Raw genomic sequence first — 25,599 nt, 5'->3', positions numbered from 1 at the left:
TTTCTCTTTTTTATCGGTGGATATTCCTTTTGCCCTATAGTCTTCAAAGGGATTCAAAATATCTGTTCTCAGATTCCACTGAAATAAGGCTAGCAAAGAGATCCAAGAAATATAGACGTAACTCTGTGAGTGGAAGTCACACATCACAGAGAAGTTTCTTAGAAAGCTTCTTTCCAGATTTCATCTGAGGATATTTCCTTTTTCACCATAGACGTCTAAGGGCTTCCAAATGTCACTTTGCCAATTCCACAAGAACTGTCTTAGCGAAAGGCTTCTGGAGGGGAAAGCTGTAACTCTTTGAGATGATTTCACAGAACACAAAGAAGTTTCTCCGAAAGCTTCTTTCTCTTTGTTATCGGAGGATATTTCCTTTGGCCCTATAATCTTCAAAGGGATCCGAAATATCTGTTCTCAGATTCCACAGAAATAAGGCTAGCAAAAAGATCCACGAAATACAGATATAACTCTGTGAGTGGAAGTCACACATCACAGAGCAGTTTCTCAGAAATCTTCTTTCCAGATTTCATCTGAGGATATTTCCTTTTACACCATAGCCCTCTAAGGGCTTCCAAATATCACTTTGCCAATACCACAAGAACTGCCTTAGCGAAAGGCTTCTTGAGGGGAAAGCTGTAACTCTCTGAGATGATTTTACAAAACACAAAGAAGTTTCTTAGAAATCTTCTTTCTCTTTGTTATCGGAGAATATTGCCTTTGGCCCTAAAGTCTTCAAAGTGATCCGAAATATCTGTTCTCAGATTCCACAGACATAAGGTTAGCATAGAGATCCACTAAATACAGATGTAACTCTGTGAGGTGAATTATCAGAACACTAAGCAGTTTCTCAGAAAGCTTCTTTTCAGGTTTCGACTGAGGATATTTCCTTTTTCACCATTGCCCTCTATGGGCTTCCAAATATCACTTTGCCAATTCCACAAGAACTGTCTTAGCGAAAGGCTTCTTGAGGGGAAAGCTGTAACTCTGTGAGATGATTTCACAGAACACAAAGCAGTTTCTCAGAAAGCTTCTTTCTCTTTGTTATCTGAGGATATTTCCTTTGGCCCTATAGACTTCAAAGGGATCCGAAATATCTGTTCTCAGATTCCACAGAAATAGGGCTAGCAAAGAGATCCACGAAATACAGATGAAACTCTGTGAGTGGAAGTCACACATCACAGAGAAGTATCTCAGAAAGCTTCTTTCCACATTTCATCTGAGAATATTTCCTTTTTCACCATAGCCCTCTTTGCCAAATATAACTTTGCCAATTCCACAAAAACTGTCTTAGCGAAAGACTTCTTGAGGGGAAAGCTGTAACTCCCTGAGATGATTTCACAGAACACAAAGAAGTTTCTCAGAAAGCTTCTTTCTCTTTGTTATCGGAGAATATTTCCTTTGGCCCTACAGTCTTCAAAGGAATCCGCAATATCTGTTCTCAGATTCCACAGAAATAAGGCTAGCAAAGAGATCCACGAAATACAGATGTTACTTTGTGAGTGGAAGTCACACATCACAGAGCAGTTTCTCAGAAAGTTTCTTTCCAGATTTCATGTAAGGATATTTTCTTTTTCAACATAGCCCTCTATGGGCTTCCAAATATCACTTTCCCAATTCCACAATAACTGTCTTGGCGAAAGGCTTCTTGAGGGGAAAGCTGTAACTCCGTGAGATGATTTCACAGAACACAAGGAAGTTTCTCAGAAAGCTTCTTTCTCTTTGTTACCGGAGGACATTTCCTTTGGCCCTATAGTCTTCAAAGGGATCGGAAATATCTGTTCTCAGATTCCACAGAAAAAAGGCTAGCAAAGAGATCCACGAAATGCAAATGTAACTCCGTGAGATGATTTCACAGAACACAAAGAAGTTTCTCAGAAAGCTTCTTTCTCTTTATTACCGGAGGATATTTCCTTTGGCCCTATAGTCTTCAAAGGGATCCGAAATATCTCTTCTCAGATTCCACAGAAATAAGGCTAGCAAAGAGATCCACGAAATACAGATGTAACTCTGTGAGATGAATTAACAGAACACTAAGCAGTTTCTCAGAAAGCTTCTTTCCAGATTTCATCTGAGGATATTTCCTTTTTCACCATAGGCCTCTAAGGGCTTCCAAATATCACTTTGCCAATACCACAAGAACTGTCTTAGCGAAAGGCTTCTTGAGGGGAAAGCTGCAACTCTGTGAGATGATTTCACAGAACACAAAGAAGTTTCTCAGAAAGCTTCTTTCTCTTTGTTATCGGTGGATATTTCCTTTGGCCCTATAGTCTTCAAAGGGATCGGAAATATCTGTTCTCAGATTGAACAGAAATAAGGTTAGCAAAGAGATCCACTAAATACAGATGTAACTCTCTGAGGTGAATTAATAGAACACTGAGCAGTTTCTCAGAAAGCTTCTTTCCAGATTTCGTCTGAGGATATTTCCTTTTTCACCATAGACCTCTATGGGCTTCCAAATATCACTTTGCCAATTGCCCAAGAACTGTCTTAGCGAAAGGCTTCTTGAGGGGAAAGCTGTAACTCTGTGAGATGATTTCACAGAACACAAAGAACTTTCTCAGAATGCTTGTTTCTCTTTTTTATCAGAGGATATTTCTTTTGGCCCTATAGTGTTCAAAGGGATTCAAAATATCTGTTCTCAGATTCCACAGAAATAATGCTAGCAAAGAGATCCACGAAATGCAGATGTAACTCTGTGAGTGGAAGTCACACATCACAGAGAAGTTTCTCAGAAAGCTTCTTTACAGATTTCATCTGAGGATATTTCCTTTTTCACCATAGCCCTCTCTGGGCTTCCAAATATCACTTTGCCAATTCCACAAGAACTGTGTTAGTGAAAGGCTTCTTGAAGGGAAAGCTGTAACTATGTGAGATGATTTCACAGAACACAAAGAAGTTTCTCAGAAAGCTTCTTTCTCTTTGTTATCGGAGGATATTTCCTTTGGCCCTATAGCCTTCAAAGGGATCCGAAATATCTGTTCTGAGATTCCACAGAAATAAGGCTAGCAAAGAGATCCACGAAATACAGATGTAATTCTGTGAGGTGAATTAACAGAACACTAAGCAGTTTCTCAGAAAGCTGCTTTCCAGATTTCATCTGAGGATATTTCCTTTTTCACCATAGACCTCTATGGGCTTCCAAATATCACTTTGCCAATTCCACAAGAACTGTCTTAGCGAAAGGCGACTTGAGGGGAAAGCTGTAACTCTGTTAGATGATTTCACAGAACACAAAGAAGTTTCTCAGAAAGCTTCTTTCTCTTTGTTATCGGAAGATATTTCCTTTGGCCCTATAGTCTTCAAAGGGATCAGAAATATCTGTTCTCAGATTCCACAGAAATAAGGCTAGCAAAGAGATCCACGAAATACAGATATAACTCTGTGAGATGAATTAACAGAACACTAAGCAGTTTCTCAGAAAGCTGCTTTCCAGATTTCATGTGAGGATATTTCCTTTTTCACCATAGCCCTCTATGGGCTTCCAAATATCACTTTTCCAAATCCACAAGAACAGTCTTAGCGAGCGGTTTCTTGAAGGGAAAGCTGTAACTCCGTGAGATGATTTCACAGAACACAAAGAATTTTCTCAGAAAGCTTCTTTCTCTTTGTTATCGGAGGATATTTCCTTTGGCCCTATAGTCTTCAAAGGGATCCGAAATATCTGTTCTCAGATTCCACAGAAATAAGGCTAGCAAAGAGATCCACGAAATACAGATGTAACTCTGTGAGTGGAAGTCACACGTCACAGAGCAGTTTCTCAGAAAGCTTGTTTCCAGATTTCATCTGAGGATATTTCCTTTTTCACCATAGCCCTCTATGGGCTTCCAAATATCACTTTGCCAATACCACAAGAACTGTCGTAGCGAAAGGCTTCTTGAGGAGAAAGCTGTAACTCTGTGAGATGATTTCACAGAACACAAAGAAGTATCATAGAAAGCTTCTTTATCTTTGTAATCGGAGGATATTTCCTTTAGCCCTATAGTCTTCAAAGGGATCGGAAATATTAGTTCTCAGATTCCACAGAAATAAGGTTAGCAAAGAGATCCACTAAATACAGATGTAACTCTGTGAGGTGAATTAATAGAACACTAAGCAGTTTCTCATAAAGCTTCTTTCCAGATATCGTCTGAGGATATTTCCTTTTTCACCATAGACCTCTATGGGCTTCCAAATATCACTTTGCCAATTGCACAAGAACTGTCTTAGCGAAAGGCTTCTTGAGGGGAAAGCTGTAACTCTGTGAGATGATTTCACAGAACACAAAGAAGTTTCTCTGAATGCTTGTTTCTCTTTTTTATCGGAGGATATTTCTTTTGGCCCTATAGTCTTCAAAGGGATTCAAAATATCTGTTCTCAGATTCCACTGAAATAAGGCTAGCAAAGAGATCCAAGAAATATAGACGTAACTCTGTGAGTGGAAGTCACACATCACAGAGAAGTTTCTAAAAAGCTTCTTTCCAGATTTCATCTGAGGATATTTCCTTTTTCACCGTAGACGTCTAAGGGCTTCCAAATGTCACTTTGCCAATTCCTCAAGAACTGTCTTAGCGAAAGGCTTCTGGAGGGGAAAGCTGTAACTCTGTGAGATGATTTCACAGAACACAAAGAAGTTTCTCCGAAAGCTTCTTTCTCTTTGTTATCGGAGGATATTTCCTTTGGCCCTATAATCTTCAAAGGTCTCCGAAATATCTGTTCTCAGATTCCACAGAAATAAGGCTAGCAAAAAGATCCACGAAATACAGATATAACTCTGTGAGTGGAAGTCACACATCACAGAGCAGTTTCTCAGAAATCTTCTTTCCAGATTTCATCTGAGGATATTTCCTTTTTCACCATAGCCCTCTAAGGGCTTCCAAATATCACTTTGCCAATACCACAAGAACTGCCTTAGCGAAAGGTTTCTTGAGGGGAAAGCTGTAACTCTGTGAGATGATTTTACAAAACACAAAGAAGTTTCTTAGAAATCTTCTTTCTCTTTGTTATCGGAGAATATTTCCTTTGGCCCTAAAGTCTTCAAAGTGATCCGAAATATCTGTTCTCAGATTCCACAGACATAATGTTAGCATAGAGATCCACTAAATACAGATGTAACTCTGTGAGGTGAATTATCAGAACACTAAGCAGTTTCTCAGAAAGCTTCTTTTCAGGTTTCGACTGAGGATATTTCCTTTTTCACCATAGCCCTCTATGGGCTTCCAAATATCACTTTGCCAATTCCACAAGAACTGTCTTAGCGAAAGGCTTCTTGAGGGGAAAGCTGTAACTCTGTGAGATGATTTCACAGAACACAAAGAAGTTTCTCAGAAAGCTTCTTTCTCTTTGTTATCTGAGGATATTTCCTTTGGCCCTATAGACTTCAAAGGGATCCGAAATATCTGTTCTCAGATTCCACAGAAATAAGGCTAGCAAAGAGATCCACGAAATATAGATGTAACTCTGTGAGTGGAAGTCACACATCACAGAGAATGTTCTCAGAAAGCTTCTTTCCAGATATCATCTGAGGATATTTCCTTTTTCACCATAGCCCTCTAAGGGCTTCCAAATATCACTTTGCCAATACCACAATAACTGTCTTAGCGAAAGGCTTCTTGAGGGGAAAGCTGTAACTCTGTGGATGATTTCACAGAACACAAAGAATTTTCTCAGAAAGCTTCTTTCTCTTTGTTATCGGAGGACATTTCCTTTGGCCCTGTAGTCTTCAAAGGGATTCCAAATATCTGCTCTCAGATTCCACAGAAATAAGGCAAGCAAAGAGATCCACGAAATACAGATGTAACTCTTTGAGATGATTTCACAGAACACAAGGAGGTTTCGCAGAAAGCTTCTTTCCAGATTTCATCTGAGGATATTTCCTTTTTCACCATAGCTCTGTATGGGCTTCAAAATATCACTTTGACAATTCCACAAGTACTGTCTTAACGAAAGGCTTCTTGAAGGGAAAGATCTAACTGTGTGAGATGATTTCACAGAACACAAAGTAGTTTCTCAGAAAGCTTCTTCCTCTTTGTTATCAGAGGATATTTCCTTTGGCCCTATAGTCTTCAAAGGGATCCGAAATATCTATTCTCAGATTCCACAGAAATAAGGCTAGCAAAGAGATCCAGGAAATACAGATATAACCCTGTGAGATGAATTAACAGAACACTAAACAGTTTCTCAGAAAGCTTCTTTCCAGATTTCATCTGAGGATATTTCCTTTTTCAACATAGCCCTCTATGGGTTTCCAAATATCACTTTGCCAATTCCAAAACAACTGTCTTAGCGAAAGGCTTCTTGAGGGGAAAGCTGTAACTCTGTGAGATGATTTCACAGAACACAAAGAAGTTTCTCAGAAATCTTCTTTCTCTTTGTTATCGGAGGATATTTCCTTTGGCCCTATAGTCTTCAAAGGGATCCGAAATATCTGTTCTAAGATTCCACAGAAATAACTAGCAAAGAGATCCACTAAATACGGATGTAAGTCTGTGAGGTGAATTAACAGAACACTAAGCAGTTTCTCAGAAAGCTTCTTTCCAGATTTCATTTGAGGATATTTCCTTTTTTACCATAGCCCTCTCTGGGCTTCCAAATATCACTTTTCCAAATCCACAAGAACTGTCTTAGCGAGCGGCTTCTTGAAGGGAAAGATGTAACTCTGTGGATGATTTAAGAGAACACTAAGAAGTTATTCAGAAAGCTTCTTTCTCTTTGTTATCGGAGGACATTTCCTTTGGCCCTGTAGTCTTCAAAGGGATTCCAAATATCTGCTCTCAGATTCCACAGAAATAAGGCTAGCAAAGAGATCCACGAAATACAGATGTAACTCTTTGAGATGATTTCACAGAACACAAGGAGGTTTCGCAGAAAGCTTCTTTCCAGATTTCATCTGAGGATATTTCCTTTTTCACCATAGCTCTGTATGGGCTTCAAAATATCACTTTGACAATTCCACAAGTACTGTCTTAACGAAAGGCTTCTTGAAGGGAAAGATCTAACTGTGTGAGATGATTTCACAGAACACAAAGTAGTTTCTCAGAAAGCTTCTTCCTCTTTGTTATCAGAGGATATTTCCTTTGGCCCTATAGTCTTCAAAGGGATCCGAAATATCTATTCTCAGATTCCACAGAAATAAGGCTAGCAAAGAGATCCAGGAAATACAGATATAACCCTGTGAGATGAATTAACAGAACACTAAACAGTTTCTCAGAAAGCTTCTTTCCAGATTTCATCTGAGGATATTTCCTTTTTCAACATAGCCCTCTATGGATTTCCAAATATCACTTTGCCAATTCCAAAACAACTGTCTTAGCGAAAGGCTTCTTGAGGGGAAAGCTGTAACTCTGTGAGATGATTTCACAGAACACAAAGAAGTTTCTCAGAAATCTTCTTTCTCTTTGTTATCGGAGGATATTTCCTTTGGCCCTATAGTCTTCAAAGGGATCCGAAATATCTGTTCTAAGATTCCACAGAAATAACTAGCAAAGAGATCCACTAAATACGGATGTAAGTCTGTGAGGTGAATTAACAGAACACTAAGCAGTTTCTCAGAAAGCTTCTTTCCAGATTTCATCTGAGGTTATTTCCTTTTTCACCATAGCCGTATATGGGCTTCCAAATATCACTTTTCCAAATCCACAAGAACTGTCTTAGCGAGCGGCTTCTTGAAGGGAAAGATGTAACTCTGTTAGATGATTTCACAGAACACAAAGAAGTTTCTCAGAAAGCTTCTTTCTCTTTGTTATCGGAAGATATTTCCTTTGGCCCTATAGTCTTCAAAGGGATCCGAAATACCTGTTCTCAGATTCCACAGAAATAAGGCTAGCAAAGAGATCCACGAAATACAGATGTAACTCTGTTAGATGAATTAACAGAACACTTAGCAGTTTCTCAGAAAGCTTCTTTGCAGATTTCATCTGAGGATATTTCTTTTTTCACCATATCCGTCTATGGGCTTCCAAATATCACTTTGCAAATTCCACAAGAACTGTCTCAGCGAAAGGCTTCTTCAGGGGAATGCTGTAACTCTGTGAGATTATTTCACAGAACACAAAGAAGTTTCTCAGAAAGCTTCTTTCTCTTTGTTATCGGAAGATATTTTCTTTGGCCCTATAGTCTTCAAAGGGATTCGAAATATCTGTTCTCAGATTCCACAGAAATAAGGCTAGCAAAGAGATCCACGAAATACAGATGTAACTCGGTGAGATGAAATAACTGTACACTAAGCAGTTTCTCAGAAAGCTTCTTTCCAGATTTCATCTGAGAATACTTCCTTTTTCACCATAGCCCTCTATTGGCTTCCAAATATCACTTTTCCAAATACTCAAGAACTGTCTTAGCGAGCAGGTTCTTGAAGGGAAAGCTGTAACTCTGTGAGATGATTTCACAGAAGAAAAAGAAATTTCTCGGAAATGTTCTTTCTCTTTGTTATCGGAGGATATTTCCTTTGGCCCTATAGTCTTCAAAGGGATCCGAAATATCTGTTCTCAGATTCCACAGAAATAGAGCTAGCAAAGAGATTCACGAAATACAGATGTAACTCTGTGAGTGGAAGTCACACATCACAGAGTAGTATCTCAGAAAGCTTCTTTCCAGATTTCATCTGAGGATATTTCCTTTTTCACCATAGCCCTCTAAGGGCTTCCAAATATCACTTTGCCAATTCCACAAGAACTGCCTAAGCGAAAGGCTTATAGAGGGGAAAGCTGTAACTCTGTGAGATGATTTCACAAAACAAAAAGAAGTTTCATAGAAAGCTTCTTTCTCTTTGTTATCGGAGGATATTTCCTTTGGCCCTACAGTCTTCAAAGGGATCCGAAATATCTGTTCTCAGATTCCACAGAAATAAGGCTAGCAAAGAGATCCACTAAATACAGATGTAAGTCTGTGAGGTGAATTAACGTAACACTAAGCAGTTTCTCAGAAAGCTTCTTTCCAGATTTCATCTGAGGATATTTCCTTTTTTACCGTAGCCCTCTCTGGGCTTCCAAATATCACTTTTCCAAATCCACAAGAACTGTCTTAGCGAGCGGCTTCTTGAAGGGAAAGATGTAACTCTGTGGATGATTTAAGAGAACACAAAGAAGTTTCTCAGAAAGCTTCTTTCTCTTTGTTATCGGAGGATATTTCCTATGGCCCTATAGTCTTCAAAGGGATCGGAAATATCTGTTCTCAGATTGCACAGAAATAAGGCTAGAAAAGAGATCCACGAAATACAGATGTAACTCTGTGAGATGAATTAACAGAACACTAAGCAGTTTCTCAGAAAGCTGCTTTCCAGATTTCAACTGAGGATATTTCCCTTTCAACATAGCCCTCTATGGGCTTCCAAATATCACTTTGCCAATTCCACAAGAACTGTCTTAGCGAAAGGCTTCTGTAGGGGAAAGCTGTAACTCTGTGTGATGATTTCACAGAACACAAAGAAGTTTCTCCGAAAGCTTCTTTCTCTTTGTTATCGGAGGATATTTCCTTTGGCCCTATAGTCTTCAAAGGGATCCGAAATATCTGTTCTCAGATTCCACAGTAATAACTAGCAAAGAGATCCACTAAATACAGATGTAAGTCTGTGAGGTGAATTAACAGAACACTAAGCAGTTTCTCAGAAAGCTTCTTTCCAGATTTCATCTGAGGATATTTCCTTTTTCACCATAGCCCTCTCTGGGCTTCCAAATATCACTTTTCCAAATCCACAAGAACTGTCTTAGCGAGCGGCTTCTTGAAGGGAAAGATGTAACTCTATGGATGATTTAAGAGAACACAAAGAAGTTTCTCAGAAAGCTTCTTTCTCTTTGTTATCGGAGGATATTTCCTTTGGCCCTATAGTCTTCAAAGGGATCTGAAATATCTGTTCTCAGATTCCACAGAAATAAGGCTAGCAAAGAGATCCACGAAATACAGATGTAACTCTGTGAGATGATTTCACAGAACACAGGGAAGTTTCTCAGAAATCTTCTTTCCAGATTTCATCTGAGGATATTTCCTTTTGCACCATAGCCGTCTAAGGGCTTCCAAATATCACTTTGCCAATACCACAAGAACTGCCTTAGCGAAAGGCTTCTTGAGGGGAAAGCTGTAACTCTGTGAGATGATTTCACAAAACAAAAAGAAGTTTCGTAGAAAGCTTCTTTCTCTTTGTTATCGGAGGATAATTCCTTTGGCCCTATAGTCTTCAAAGGGATCCGAAATATCTGTTCTCAGATTCCACAGACATAAGGTAAGCATAGAGATACACTAAACACAGATGTAACTCTGTGAGGTGAATTAACAGAACACTAAGCAGTTTCTCAGAAAGCTTCTTTCCAGGTTTCGTCTGAGGATATTTCCTTTTTCACCATAGCCCTCTTTGGGTTTCCAAATATCACTTTGCCAATTCCAAAACAACTGTCTTAGCGAAAGGCTTCTTGAGGGGAAAGCTGTAACTCTGTGAGATGATTTCACAGAACACAAAGAAGTTTCTCCGAAAGCTTCTTTCTCTTTGTTATCGGAGGATATTCCCTTTGGCCCTATAATCTTCAAAGGGATCCGAAATATCTGTTCTCAGATTGCACAGAAATAAGGCTAGCAAAGAGATCCACGAAATAGAGATGTAATTCGGTGAGTGGAAGTCACACATCACAGAGCAGTTTCTCAGAAAGCTTCTTTCCAGATTTCATCTGAGGATACTTCCTTTTTCACCATAGCCCTCTATGGGCTTCTAAATATCACTTTGCCAATTCCACAAGAACTGTCTTAGCAAAAGTCTTCTTGAGGGGAAAGCTGTAACTCTGTGAGATGATTTCAGAAAACACAAAGAAGTTTCTTAGAAAGCTTCTTTCTCTATGTTATCGGGGGATATTTCCTTTGGCCCTATAGTCTTCAAAGGGATCGGAAATATCTGTTCTCAGATTCCACAGAAATAAAGTTATTAGAGATCCACTAAATACAGATGTAACTCTCTGAGGTGAATTAATAGAACACTAAGCAGTTTCTCAGAAAGCTTCTTTCCAGATTTCGTCTGAGGATATTTCCTTTTTCACCATAGACCTCTACGGGTTTCCAAATATCACCTTGCCAATTCCACAAGAACTGTCTCAGCGAAAGGCTTCTTGAGGGGAAAGCTGTAACTCTGTGAGATGATTTCACAGAACATAAAGAAGTTTCTCAGAAAGCTTCTTTCTCTTTGTTATCGGAGGATATTTCCTTTGTCCTTATAGTCTTCAAAGGGATCCGAAATATCTGTTCTCTAATTCCACAGAAATAAGGTTAGCAAAGAGATCCACTAAACAGAGATGTAAGTCTGTGAGGTGAATTAACAGAAGACTAAGAAGTTTCTCAGAAAGCTTCTTTCCATATTTCGTCTGAGGATATTTCCTTTTTCACCATAGCCCTCTATGGGCTTCCAAATATCACTTTGCAAATTCCACAAGAACTGTCTTAGCGAAAGGCTTCTTGAGGGGAAAGCTGTAACTCTGTGAGATGATTTCACAGAACACAAAGAAGTTTCTCAGAAAGCTTCTTTCTCTTTGTTATCGGAGGATATTTCATTTGGCCCTATAGTCTTCATAGGGATCCGAAATATCAGTTCTCAGGTTCCACAGAAATAAGGCTAGCAAAGAGATCCACGAAATACAGATGTAACTCTGTGACGTGAATTAACAGAACACTAAGCAGTTTCTCAGAAAGATTCTTACCAGATTTCATTTGAGGATATTTCCTTTTTCACCATAGCCCTCTAGGGGTTCCACATATCACTTTGCCAATTCCACAAGAACTGTCTTAGCGAAAGATTTCTTGAGGGGAAAGCTGTACCTCTGTGAGATGATTTCACAGAACACAAAGAAGTTTCTCAGAAAGCTTCTTTATCTTTGTTATCGGAGGATATTTCCTTTGGCCCTATAGTCTTCAAAGGGATTCGTAATATCTGTTCTCAGATTCCACAGAAATAAGGCTAGCAAAGAGATCCACGAAATACAGATGTAACTCTGTTAGTGGAAGTCACACATCATAGAGAATTTTCTCAGAAAGCTTCTTTCCAGATATCATCTGTGGATATTTCCTTTTTCACCATAGCCCTCTAAGGGCTTCGAAATATCACTTTGCCAATACCACAAGAACTGTCTTAGCGAAAGGCTTCTTGAGGGGAAAGCTTTAACTCTGTGAGATGATTTCACAAAACAAAAAGTAGTTTCTTAGAAAGCTTCTTTCTCTTTGTTATCGGAGGATATTTCCTTTGGCCCTATAGTCTTCAAAGGGATCCGAAATATCTGTTCTCAGATTCCACAGACATAAGGTAAGCATAGAGACCCACTAAACACACATGTAACTCGGTGAGGTGAATTAACAGAACACTAAGCAGTTTCTCAGAAAGCTTCTTTCCAGATTTCATCTGAGGATATTTCCTTTTTCACCATAGCCCTCTATGGGCTTCCAAATATCACTTTTCCAAATCCACAAGAACTGTCTTAGCGAGCGGATTCTTAAAGGAAAAGCTGTAACTCTGTTGGATGATTTCACAGAAAACAAAGATGTTTCTCAGAAAGCTTCTTTCTCTTTGTTATCGGAGGATATTTCCTTTGGCCCTATAGTCTTCAAAGGGATCCGAAATACCTGTCCTCAGATTCCACAGAAATAAGGCTAGCAAAGAGATCCACGAAATACAGATGTAACTCTGTGAGATGAATTAACAGAACACTTAGCAGTTTCTCAGAAAGCTTCCATGCAGATTTCATCTGAGGATATTTCTTTTTTCACCATAGCCCTCTATGGGCTTCCAAATATCACTTTGCAAATTCCACAAGAACTGTCTTAGCGAAAGGTTTCTTGAGGGGAAAGCTGTAACTCTGTGAGATGATTTCACAGAACACAAAGAAGTTTCTCAGAAAGCTTCTTTCTCTTTGTTATCGGAAGATATTTCCTTTGGCCCTATAGTCTTCAAAGGGATTCGAAATATCTGTTCTCAGATTCCACAGAAATAAGGCTAGCAAAGATATCCACGCAATACAGATGTAATTCTGTGAGATGAAATAACAGTACACTAAGCAGTTTCTCAGAAAGCTTCTTTCCAGATTTCATCTGAGAATACTTCCTTTTTCACCATAGCCCTCTATTGGCTTCGAAATATCACTTTTCCAAATACACAAGAACTGTCTTAGCGAGCAGGTTCTTGAAGGGAAAGCAGTAACTCTGTGAGATGATTTCACAGAACACAAAGAAATTTCTCGGAAAGGTTCTTTCTTTTTGTTATCGGAGGATATTTCCTTTGGCCCTATAGTCTTCAAAGGGATCCGAAATATCTGTTCTCAGATTCCACAGAAATAGGGCTAGCAAAGAGATTCACGAAATACAGATGTAACTCTGTGAGTGGAAGTCACACATCACAGAGTAGTATCTCAGAAAGCGCTTTCCAGATTTCATCTGAGGATATTTCCTTTTTTACCATAGCCCTCTATGGGTTTCCAAATATCACTTTGCCAATTCCAAAAGAACTGTCTTAGCGAAAGGCTTCTTTAGGGGAAAGCTGTAACTCTGTGAGATGATTTCACAGAACACAAAGAAGTTTCTCAGAAAGCTTCTTTCTCTTTGTTACCGGAGGATATTTCCTTTGGCCCTATAGTCTTCAAAGGGATCCGAAATATCTGTTCTCAGATTCCACAGAAATAAGGTTAGCAAAGAGATCCCCTAAATACAGATGTAACTCTGTAAGTTGAATTAACAGAACACTAAGCAGTTTCTCAGAAAGCTTCTTTCCAGATTTCGTCTGAGGATATTTCCTTTTTCACCATAGCCCTCTATGGGCTTCAAAATATGACTTTGCCAATTCCACAAGAACTGTCTTAGCGAAAGGCTTCTTGAGGGAAACTGTAACTCTGTGAGATGATTTCACAGAACACGAAGAAGTTTCTCAGAAAGCTTCTTTCTCTTTGTTATCGGAGGATATTTCCTTTGGCCCCATAGTCTTCAATGGGATCCGAAATATCTGTTCTCAGATTCCACAGAAATAAGTCTCGGAAAGAGATTCACGAAATACAGATATAACTCTGTGAGGTGAATTAAAAGAACACTAAGCAGTTTCTCAGAAAGCTTCTTTCCAGATTTCATTTGAGGATATTTCCTTTTTCACCATAGCCATCTAAGGGCTTCCAAATGTCATTTTGCTAATTCCACAAGAACTGTCTTAGCGAAAGGCTTCGGGAGGGGAAAGCTGTAACTCTGTGGGATGATTTCACAGAACACAAAGAAGTTTCTCAGAAAGCTTCTTTCTCTTTGTTATCGAAGGATATTTCCATTGGTCCTATAGTCTTCAAAGGGACCCGAAATATCTGTTCTCAGATTCCACAGAAAAAAAGCTAGCAAAGAGATCCACGAAATACAGATGTAACTCTTTGAGATGAATTAACAGAACACTAAGCAGTTTCTCAGAAAGTTTCTTTCCCAATTTCATCTGAGGATATTTCCTTTTTCACCATAGCCGTCTATGGGCTTCCAAATATCACTTTGCCAATTCCACAAGAACTCTCTTAGCGAAAGGCTTTTTGAAGGGAAAGCTGTAACTCTGTGAGGTGATTTCACAGAACACAAAGAAGTTTTTCAGAAAGCTTCTTTCTCTTTATTATCGGAGGATATTTCCTTTGGCCATATAGTCATCCAAGGGATCCGAAATATCTGTTCTCAGATTCCACAGAAATAAGGCTAGCAAACAGATCCACGAAACACAGATGTAACTCTGTGAGTGGAAGTCACACATCACAGAGAAGTTTCTCAGAAAGCTTCTTTCCAGATTTCATCAGAGGATATTTCCCTTTTAAAATAGCCCTCTATGGGCTTCCAAATATCACTTTCCCAATTCCACAAGAACTGTCTTAGCGAAAGGCTTCTTGAGGCGAAAGCTTACCTCTGTGAGATGATTTCACAGAACACAAAGAAGTTTCTCAGAAAGCTTCTTTCTCTTTGTTATCTGAGGATATTTCCTTTGGCCCTATTTTCTTCAAAGGGATTCCAAATATCTGTTCTCAGATTCCACAGAAATAAGGCTAGCAAAGAGATCCACGAAATACAGATGTAACTCTGTGAGATGATTTCACAGAACACAAGGAAGTTTCTCAGAAAGCTTCTTTCTCTTTGTTATCGGAGGATATTTCCTTTGGCCATATAGTCATCCAAGGGATCAGAAATATCTGTTCTCAGATTCCACAGAAATAAGGCTAGCAAACAGATCCACGAAATACAGATGTAACTCTGTGAGTGGAAGTCACACATCACAGAGACGTTTCTCAGAAACTTCTTTCCAGATTTCATCTGAGGATATTTCCCTTTCAACATAGCCCTCTATGGGCTTCCAAATATCACTTTGCCAATTCCACAAGAACTGTCTTACCGAAAATCTTCTGGTGGGGAAAGCTGTAACTCTGTGAGATGATTTCACAGAACACAAAGAAGTTTCTCCGAAAGCTTCTTTCTTTTTGTTATCGGAGGATATTTCCTTTGGCCCTATAATCTTCAAAGGGATCCGAAATATCTGTTCTCAGATTCCACAGAAATAAGGCTAGCAAAGAGATCCACGAAATACAGATGTAATTCGGTGAGTGGAAGTCACACATCACAGAGCAGTTTCTCAGAAAGCTTCTTTGCAGATTTCACCTGAGGATTCTTCCTTTTTCACCATAGCCCTCTATGGGCTTCTAAATATCACTTTGCCAATACCACAAGAACTGCCTTGTCGAAAGACTTCTTCGGGGGAAAGCTGTAACTCTGTGAGATGATTTCACAAAACACAAAGAAGTTTCTTAGAAAGCTTCTTTCTCTATGTTATCGGAGGATATTTCCTTTGGCCTTATAGTCTTCAAAGGGATCGGAAATATCTGTTCTCAGATTCCACAGAAATAAGGTTAGCAAAGAGATCCACTAAATACAGATGTAACTCTCTGAGGTGAATTAATAGCACACTAAGCAGTTTCTCAGAAAGCTTCTTTCCAGATTTCATCTGAGGATATTTCCTTTTTCAACATAGACCTCTATGGGCTTCCAAATATCACTTTGCCAATTCCACAAAAACGATCTTAGCGAAAGGCTTCTTGAGGTGAAAGCTTCTAACTCTGTGAGATGATTTCACAGAACACAAAGAAGTTTCTCAGAAAGCTTCTTTGTCTTTGATATCGGAGGATATTTCCTTTGGATCTATAGTCTTCAAAGGGATCCGAAATATCTGTTCTCAGATTCCACAGAAATAAGGCTAGCAAAGAGATCCACGAAATACAGATGTAACTCTGTGAGGGGAGGTCACACATCACAGAGAGGTTTCTCAGAAAGCTTCTTTCCAGATTTCATCCGAGGATATTTCCTTTTTCAACATAGCCCTCTCTGGGCTTCCAAATATCACTTTGCCAATTCCACAAGAACTGTCTTAGCGAAAGGTTTCTTGAGGGGAAAGCTTGTAACTCTGTGAGATGATTTCACAGAACACAAAGAAGTTTCTCAGAAAGCTTCCTTCACTTTGTTATCGGAGGATATTTCCTTTGGCCCTATATTCTTCAAAGGGATCTGAAATATCTGTTCTCAGATTCCACAGAAATAAGGCTAGTAAAGAGATCCACGAAATACAGATATAACACCGTGAGATGAATTAACAGAACACTAAGCAGTTTCTCAGAAACCTTCTTTCCAGTTTTCGTCTGAGGATATTTCCTTTTTCACCATAGCCCTCTATGGGCTTAAAAATATGACTTTGCCAATTCCACAAGAACTGTCTTAGCGAAAGGCTTCTTGAGGGAAACTGTAACTCTGTGAGATGATTTCACAGAACACGAAGAAGTTTCTCAGAAAGCTTCTTTCTCTTTGTTATCGGAGGATATTTCCTTTGGCCCCATAGTCTTCAAAGGGATCCGAAGTATCTGTTCTCAGACTCCACAGAAATAAGTCTCGGAAAGAGATCCACGAAATACAGATATAACTCTGTGAGGTGAATTAAAAGAACACTAAGCAGTTTCTCAGAAAGCTTCTTTCCAGATTTCATTTGAGGATATTTCCTTTTTCACCATAGCCATCTAAGGGCTTCCAAATGTCATTTTGCTAATTCCACAAGAACTGTCTTAGCGAAAGGCTTCGGGAGGGGAAAGCTGTAACTCTGTGGGATGATTTCACAGAACACAAAGAAGTTTCTCAGAAAGCTTCTTTCTCTTTGTTATCGAAGGATATTTCCATTGGTCCTATAGTCTTCAAAGGGACCCGAAATATCTGTTCTCAGATTCCACAGAAAAAAGGCTAGCAAAGAGATCCACGAAATACAGATGTAACTCTGTGAGATGAATTAACAGAACACTAAGCAGTTTCTCAGAAAGTTTCTTTCCCAATTTCATCTGAGGATATTTCCTTTTTCACCATAGCCGTCTATGGGCTTCCAAATATCACTTTGCCAATTCCACAAGAACTGTCTTAGCGAAAGGCTTTTTGAAGGGAAAGCTGTAACTCTGTGAGATGATTTCACAGAACACAAAGAAGTTTTTCAGAAAGCTTCTTTCTCTTTATTATCGGAGGATATTTCCTTTGGCCATATAGTCATCCAAGGGATCCGAAATATCTGTTCTCAGATTCCACAGAAATAAGGCTAGCAAACAGATCCACGAAACACAGATGTAACTCTGTGAGTGGAAGTCACACATCACAGAGAAGTTTCTCAGAAAGCTTCTTTCCAGATTTCATCAGAGGATATTTCCCTTTTAAAATAGCCCTCTATGGGCTTCCAAATATCACTTTCCCAATTCCACAAGAACTGTCTTAGCGAAAGGCTTCTTGAGGCGAAAGCTTACCTCTGTGAGATGATTTCACAGAACACAAAGAAGTTTCTCAGAAAGCTTCTTTCTCTTTGTTATCTGAGGATATTTCCTTTGGCCCTATTTTCTTCAAAGGGATTCCAAATATCTGTTCTCAGATTCCACAGAAATAAGGCTAGCAAAGAGATCCACGAAATACAGATGTAACTCTGTGAGATGATTTCACAGAACACAAGGAAGTTTCTCAGAAAGCTTCTTTCTCTTTGTTATCGGAGGATATTTCCTTTGGCCATATAGTCATCCAAGGGATCTGAAATATCTGTTCTCAGATTCCACAGAAATAAGGCTAGCAAACAGATCCACGAAATACAGATGTAACTCTGTGAGTGGAAGTCACACATCACAGAGACGTTTCTCAGAAGCTTCTTTCCAGATTTCATCTGAGGATATTTCCCTTTCAACATAGCCCTCTATGGGCTTCCAAATATCACTTTGCCAATTCCACAAGAACTGTCTTACCGAAAGGCTTCTGGAGGGGAAAGCTGTAACTCTGTGACATGATTTCACAGAACAAAAAGAAGTTTCTCCGAAAGCTTCTTTCTATTTGTTATCGGAGGATATTTCCTTTGGCCCTATAATCTTCAAAGGGATCCGAAATATCTGTTCTCAGATTCCACACAAATAAGGCTAGCAAAGAGATCCACGAAATACAGATGTAATTCGGTGAGTGGAAGTCACACATCACAGAGCAGTTTCTCAGAAAGCTTCTTTGCAGATTTCACCTGAGGATACTTCCTTTTTCACCATAGCCCTCTATGGGCTTCTAAATATCACTTTGCCAATACCACAAGAACTGCCTTGTCGAAAGACTTCTTCGGGGGAAAGCTGTAACTCTGTGAGATGATTTCACAAAACACAAAGAAGTTTCTTAGAAAGCTTCTTTCTCTATGTTATCGGAGGATATTTTCTTTGGCCTTATAGTCTTCAAAGGGATCGGAAATATCTGTTCTCAGATTCCACAGAAATAAGGTTAGCAAAGAGATCCACTAAATACAGATGTAACTCTCTGAGGTGAATTAATAGCACACTAAGCAGTTTCTCAGAAAGCTTCTTTCCAGATTTCATCTGAGGATATTTCCTTTTTCAACATAGACCTCTATGGGCTTCCAAATATCACTTTGCCAATTCCACAAAAACGATCTTAGCGAAAGGCTTCTTGAGGTGAAAGCTTCTAACTCTGTGAGATGATTTCACAGAACACAAAGAAGTTTCTCAGAAAGCTTCTTTGTCTTTGATATCGGAGGATATTTCCTTTGGATCTATAGTCTTCAAAGGGATCCGAAATATCTGTTCTCAGATTCCACAGAAATAAGGCTAGCAAAGAGATCCACGAAATACAGATGTAACTCTGTGAGGGGAGGTCACACATCACAGAGAGGTTTCTCAGAAAGCTTCTTTCCAGATTTCATCCGAGGATATTTCCTTTTTCAACATAGCCCTCTCTGGGCTTCCAAATATCACTTTGCCAATTCCACAAGAACTGTCTTAGCGAAAGGTTTCTTGAGGGGAAAGCTTGTAACTCTGTGAGATGATTTCACAGAACACAAAGAAGTTTCTCAGAAAGCTTCTTTCACTTTGTTATCGGAGGATATTTCCTTTGGCCCTATATTCTTCAAAGGGATCTGAAATATCTGTTCTCAGATTCCACAGAAATAAGGCTAGTAAAGAGATCCACGAAATACAGATATAACACCGTGAGATGAATTAACAGAACACTAAGCAGTTTCTCAGAAAGCTTCTTTCCAGATTTCGTCTGAGGATATTTCCTTTTTCACCATAGCCCTCTATGGGCTTAAAAATATGACTTTGCCAATTCCACAAGAACTGTCTTAGCGAAAGGCTTCTTGAGGGAAACTGTAACTCTGTGAGATGATTTCACAGAACACGAAGAAGTTTCTCAGAAAGCTTCTTTCTCTTTGTTATCGGAGGATATTTCCTTTGGCCCCATAGTCTTCAAAGGGATCCGAAGTATCTGTTCTCAGACTCCACAGAAATAAGTCTCGGAAAGAGATCCACGAAATACAGATATAACTCTGTGAGGTGAATTAAAAGAACACTAAGCAGTTTCTCAGAAAGCTTCTTTCCAGATTTCATTTGAGGATATTTCCTTTTTCACCATAGCCATCTAAGGGCTTCCAAATGTCATTTTGCTAATTCCACAAGAACTGTCTTAGGGAAAGGCTTCGGGAGGGGAAAGCTGTAACTCTGAGGGATGATTTCACAGAACACAAAGAAGTTTCTCAGAAAGCTTCTTTCTCTTTGTTATCGAAGGATATTTCCATTGGTCCTATAGTCTTCAAAGGGACCCGAAATATCTGTTCTCAGATTCCACAGAAAAAAGGCTAGCAAAGAGATCCACGAAATACAGATGTAACTCTGTGAGATGAATTAACAGAACACTAAGCAGTTTCTCAGAAAGTTTCTTTCCCTATTTCATCTGAGGATATTTCCTTTTTCACCATAGCCGTCTATGGGCTTCCAAATATCACTTTGCCAATTCCACAAGAACTGTCTTAGCGAAAGGCTTTTTGAAGGGAAAGCTGTAACTCTGTGAGATGATTTCACAGAACACAAAGAATTTTCTCAGAAAGCTTCTTTCTCTTTGTTATCTGAGGATATTTCCTTTGGCCCTATAGTCTTCAAAGGGATTCCAAATATCTGTTTTCAGATTCCACAGAAATAAGGCTAGCAAAGAGATCCACGAAATACAGATGTAACTCTGTGAGATGATTTCAGAGAACACAGGAAAGTTTCTCAGAAAGCTTCTTTCTCTTTGTTATCGGAGGATATTTCCTTTGGCCCTATAATCTTCAAAGGGATCTGAAATATCTGTTCTCAGATTCCACAGAAATAAGGCTAGCAAAGAGATCCATGAAATACAGATGTAATTCGGTGAGTGGAAGTCACACATCACAGAGCAGTTTCTCAGAAAGCTACTTTCCAGATTTCATCTGAGGATATTTCCTTTTTCACCATAGCCCTCTATGGTCTTCCAAATATCACTTTTCCAATTCCACAAGAACTGTCTTAGCGAAAGGCTTCTTGAGGCGAAAGCTGTACCTCTGTGAGATGATTTCACAGTACACAAAGAAGATTCTCAGAAAGATTCTTTCTCTATTTTTCGGAGGATATTTCCTTTGGCCCTATATTCTTCCAAGGGATCCGAAATATCTGTTCTCAGATTCCACAGAAATAAGGCTAGAAAAGAGATCCACGAAATACAGATATAACTCTGTGAGATGAATTAACAGAATACTAAGCAGTTTCTCAGAAAGCTGCTTTCCAGATTTCATCTGAGGATATTTCCTTTTTCACCATAGCCGTCTAAGGGCTTCCAAATATCACTTTGCCATTCCAAAGAACTGTCTTAGCGAAAGACTTCTTGAGGGGAAAGCTGTACCTCTGTTAGATGATTTCACAGAACACAAAGAAGTTTCTCAGAAAGCTTCTTTCTCTTTGTTATCGGAAGGTATTTACTTTGGCCCTATAGTCTTCAAAGTGATCCGAAATATCTGTTCTCAGATTCCACAGAAATAAGACTAGCAAAGAGATCCACGAAATACAGATGTAACTCTGTGAGTGGAAGTCACACATCACAGAGAATTTTCTCAGAAAGCTTCTTTCCATATTTCATCCGAGGATATTTCCTTTTTCACCGTAGCCCTCTGTGGGCTTCCAAATATCACTTTGCCAAATCCACAAGAAGTGTCTTAGCGAAAGCCTTCCTGAGGGGAAAGCTGTAACTCTTTGAGATGATTTCACAGAATACAAAGAAGTTTCTCAGAAAGCTTCTTTCTCTTTGTTATCGGAGGATATTTCCTTTGGCCGTATAATCTTCAAAGGGATCCGGAATATCTGTTCTCAGATACCACAGAAATAAGGCTAGCAAAGAGATCCACGAAATACAGATGTAAATGTGTGAGATGAATTAACAGAACACTAAGCAGTTTCTCAGAAAGCTTCTTTCCAAATTTCATCTGACGATATTTCCTTTTTCACCATAGCCCTCTATGGGCTTCCAAATATCACTTTGCCAAATACACAAGAACTGTTTTGCGAAAGGCTTCTTGAGGAGAAAGCTGAAACTCTGTGAGATGATTTCACAGAACACAAAGAAGTTTCTCACAAACCTTCTTTCTCTTTGTTATCGGAGGATATTTCCTTTGGCCCTATAGTCTTCCAAGGGATCCGAAATATCTGTTCTCAGATTCCACAGAAATAAGGCTAGCAAAGAGATCCACGAAATACAGATGTAACTCTGTGACTGGAAGTCACACATCACAGAGCAGTTTCTCAGAAAGCTTCTTTACAGATTTCATCTGAGGATATTTCCTTTTTCACCATAGCCGTCTAAGGGCTTCCAAATATCACTTTGTCAATTCCACAAGAACTGTCTTAGCGAAAGGCTTCTTCAGGGGAAAGCTGTAACTCTGTGAGATGATTTCACAGAACACAAAGAAGTTTCTCAGAAAGCTTATTTCTCTTTGTTATCGGGGCATATTTCCTTCGGCCCTATAGTCTTCAAAGGGATCCGCAATATCTGTTCTCAGATTCCACAGAAATAAGTCTAGTAAAGAGATCCACGAAATACAGATGTAACTCTGTGAGATGAATTAACAGAACACTAAGCAGTTTCTCAGAAAGCTTCTTTCCATAATTCATCTGAGGATATTTGCTTTTTCACCATAGCCCTCTGTGGGCTGCCAAATATTACTTTTCCAATTCCACAAGAAGTGTCTTAGCGAAAGGCTTCCTGAGGGGAAAGCTGTAACTCCGTGAGATGATTTCACAGAATACAAGGAAGTTTCTCAGAAAGCTTCTTTCTCTTTGTTATCGGAGGTTATTTCCTTTGTCCCTAGAATATTCAAAGGGATCCGAAATATCTGTTCTCAGATTCCACAGAAATAAGGCTAGCAAAGTGATCCACGAAAAACAGATGTAACTCTGTGAGTGGAAGTCACACATCACAAAGAAGTTTCTCAGAAAGCTTCTTTCCAGATTTCATCTGAGGATATTTCCTTTTTCACCATAGACCTCTATGGGCTTCCAAATATCACGTTGCCAATTCCACAAGAACTGTCTTAGCGAAAGGCTTCTTGAGGGGAAAGCTGTAACTCTGTGAGATGATTTCACAGAACACAAAGAAGTTTCTCAGAAAGCTTCTTTCTCTTTGTTATCGGAGGATATTTCCTTTGGCCCTATAGTCTTCAAAGGGATCCGCAATATCTGTTCTAATGTTCCACAGAAATAAGGCTAGCAAAGAGATCCACGAAATACAGATGTAACCCTGTGAGATGAATTAACAGAACATTAAGCAGTTTCTCAGAAAGTTTCTTTCCAGATTTCATCTGAGGATATTTCCTTTTACACCGTAGACCTCTATGGGCTTCCAAATATCACTTTGCCAATTCCTCAAGAACTGTCTTAGCGAAAGGCTTCTTGAGGGGAGAGCTGTAACTCTGTGAGATGATTTCACACAACACAAAGAAGTTTCTCATAAAGCTTCTTTCTCTTTGTTATCGGAGGATATTTCCTTTGGCCCTATAGACTTCAAAGGCATCCGAAATATCTGTTCTCAGATTCCACAGAAATAAGGCTAGCAAAGAGTTCCACGAAATACAGATGTAACTCTCTGAGTAGAAGTCACACATCACATAGCAGTTTCTCAGAAAGCTTCTTTCCAGATTTCATCTGAGGATATTTCCTTTTTCACCATAGCCCTCTATGGGCTTCCAAATATCACTTTGCCAATTCCACAAGAACTGTCTTAACGAAAGCCTTCTTGAGGGGAAAGCTGTAACTCTGTGAGATGATTTCACAGAACACAAAGAGGTTTCTCAGAAAGCTTCTTTCTCTTTGTTATCGGAAGATATTTCCTTGTGCCCTAGAGTCTTCAAGGGGATCCGAAATATCTGTCCTCAGATTCCACAGAAATAAGACTAGCAAAGAGATCCACGAAATACAGATGTAACTCTTCGAGATGAATTAACAGAACATTAAGCAGTTTCTCAGAAAGCTGCTTCCCAAATTTCATCTGAGGATATTTCCTTTTTCACCATAGCCTTCTATGGCCTTCCGAATATCACTTTGCCAATTCCACAAGAACTCTCTTAGCGAAAGGCTTCTTGACGGGAAAGCTATAACTCTGTGAGATGATTTCACAGAACACAAAGAAGTTTCTCAGAAAGCTTCTCTCTCTTTGTTATCAGAGGATATTTCCTTGGGCCCTATAGTCTTCAAAGGGATCCGAAATATCTGTTCTCAGATTCCACAGAAATAAGACTAGCAAAGAGATCCACGAAATACAGATGTAACTCTGTGAGTGGAAGTCAAACATCACAGAGCAGTTTCTCAGAAAGCTTCTTTCCAGATTTCATCTGAGGATATTTCCTTTTTCACCATAGCCGTCTATGGGCTTCCAAATATCACTTTGCCAATTGCACAAGAACTGTCTTAGCGAAAGGCTTCTTGAGGGGAAAGCTGTAACTCTGTGAGATGATTCCACAGAACACAAAGAAGTTTCCAGAAAGCTTCTTTCTCTTTGTTATCGGAGGATGACTCCTTTGGCCCTATAGACTTCAAAGGGATCCGAAATATCCGTTCTCAGATTCCACAGAAATAAGGCTAGCAAAGACAACCACGAAATATAGATATAACTCTGTCAGATGAATTAACAGAACACTAAGCAGTTTTTCAGAAAGCTTCTTTCCAGATTTCATCTGAGGATATTTCCTTTTTCACCATAGCCTTCTATGGCCTTCCAAATATCACTTTGGCAATTCCACAAGAACTCTCTTAGCGAAAGGCTTCTTGACGGGAAAGCTATAACTCTGTGAGATGATTTCACAGAACACAAAGAAGTTTCTCAGAAAGCTTCTTTCTCTTTGTTATCAGAGGATATTTCCTTTGTCCCTATTGTCTTCAAAGGGATCCGAAATACCTGTTCTAAGATTCCACAGAAATGAGGCTAGCAAAGAGATGCACGAAATACAGAGGTACTCTGTGAGTGGAAGTCACAAATCACAGAGCAGATTCTCAGAAAGCTTCTTTCCAGATTTCAATGAGGATATTTCCTTTTTCACCAAAGCCGTCTATTGGTTTCCAAATATCACTTTGCCAATTCCACAAGAACTGTCTTAGCGAAAGGCTTCTTGAGGGGAAAGCTGTAACTCTGTGGATGATTTTAGAGAACACAAAGAAGTTTCTCAGAAAGCTTCTTTCTCTTTGTTATCGGAGGATATTTCCTTTGGCCCTATAGTCTTCAAAGGGATCCGAAATATCTGTTCTCAGATTCCACAGAAATAAGGCTAGCAAAGAGATCCACGAAATACAGATGTAACTCTGCGAGATGAATTAACAGAACACTAAGCAGTTTCTCAGAAAGCTTCTTTCCAGATTTCATCTGAGAATATTTCCTTTTTCACCATAGCCGTATATGGGCTTCCAAATATCACTTTGTCAATTCCACAAGAAGTGTCTTAGCGAAAGGCTTCTTGAGGGGAAAGCTATAACTCTGTGAGATGAATTCACAGAACACAAAGAAGTTTCTTAGAAAGCGTCTTTCTCTTTGTTATCGGAGGATATTTCCTTTGGCCCTATAGTCTTCAAAGGGATCCGAAGTATCTGTTCTCAGATTCCACAGAAATAAGGCTAGCAAAGAGATCCACGAAATACAGATGTAACTCTGTGAGTGGAAGTCACACATCACAGAACAGTTTCTCAGAAAGCTTCTTTCCATATTTCATCTGAGGATATTTCCTTTTTCACCATTGCCGAATAAGGGCTTCCAAATATCACTTTGCCAATTCCACAAGAACTG

The sequence above is a fragment of the Macaca nemestrina genome, chromosome 12, assembly GCF_043159975.1.
Source record: "Macaca nemestrina isolate mMacNem1 chromosome 12, mMacNem.hap1, whole genome shotgun sequence".
NCBI lineage: Eukaryota > Metazoa > Chordata > Mammalia > Primates > Cercopithecidae > Macaca > Macaca nemestrina.
The sequence above is the reverse complement of the archived record's forward strand: the minus strand, read 5'-3'. Positions refer to the sequence as shown.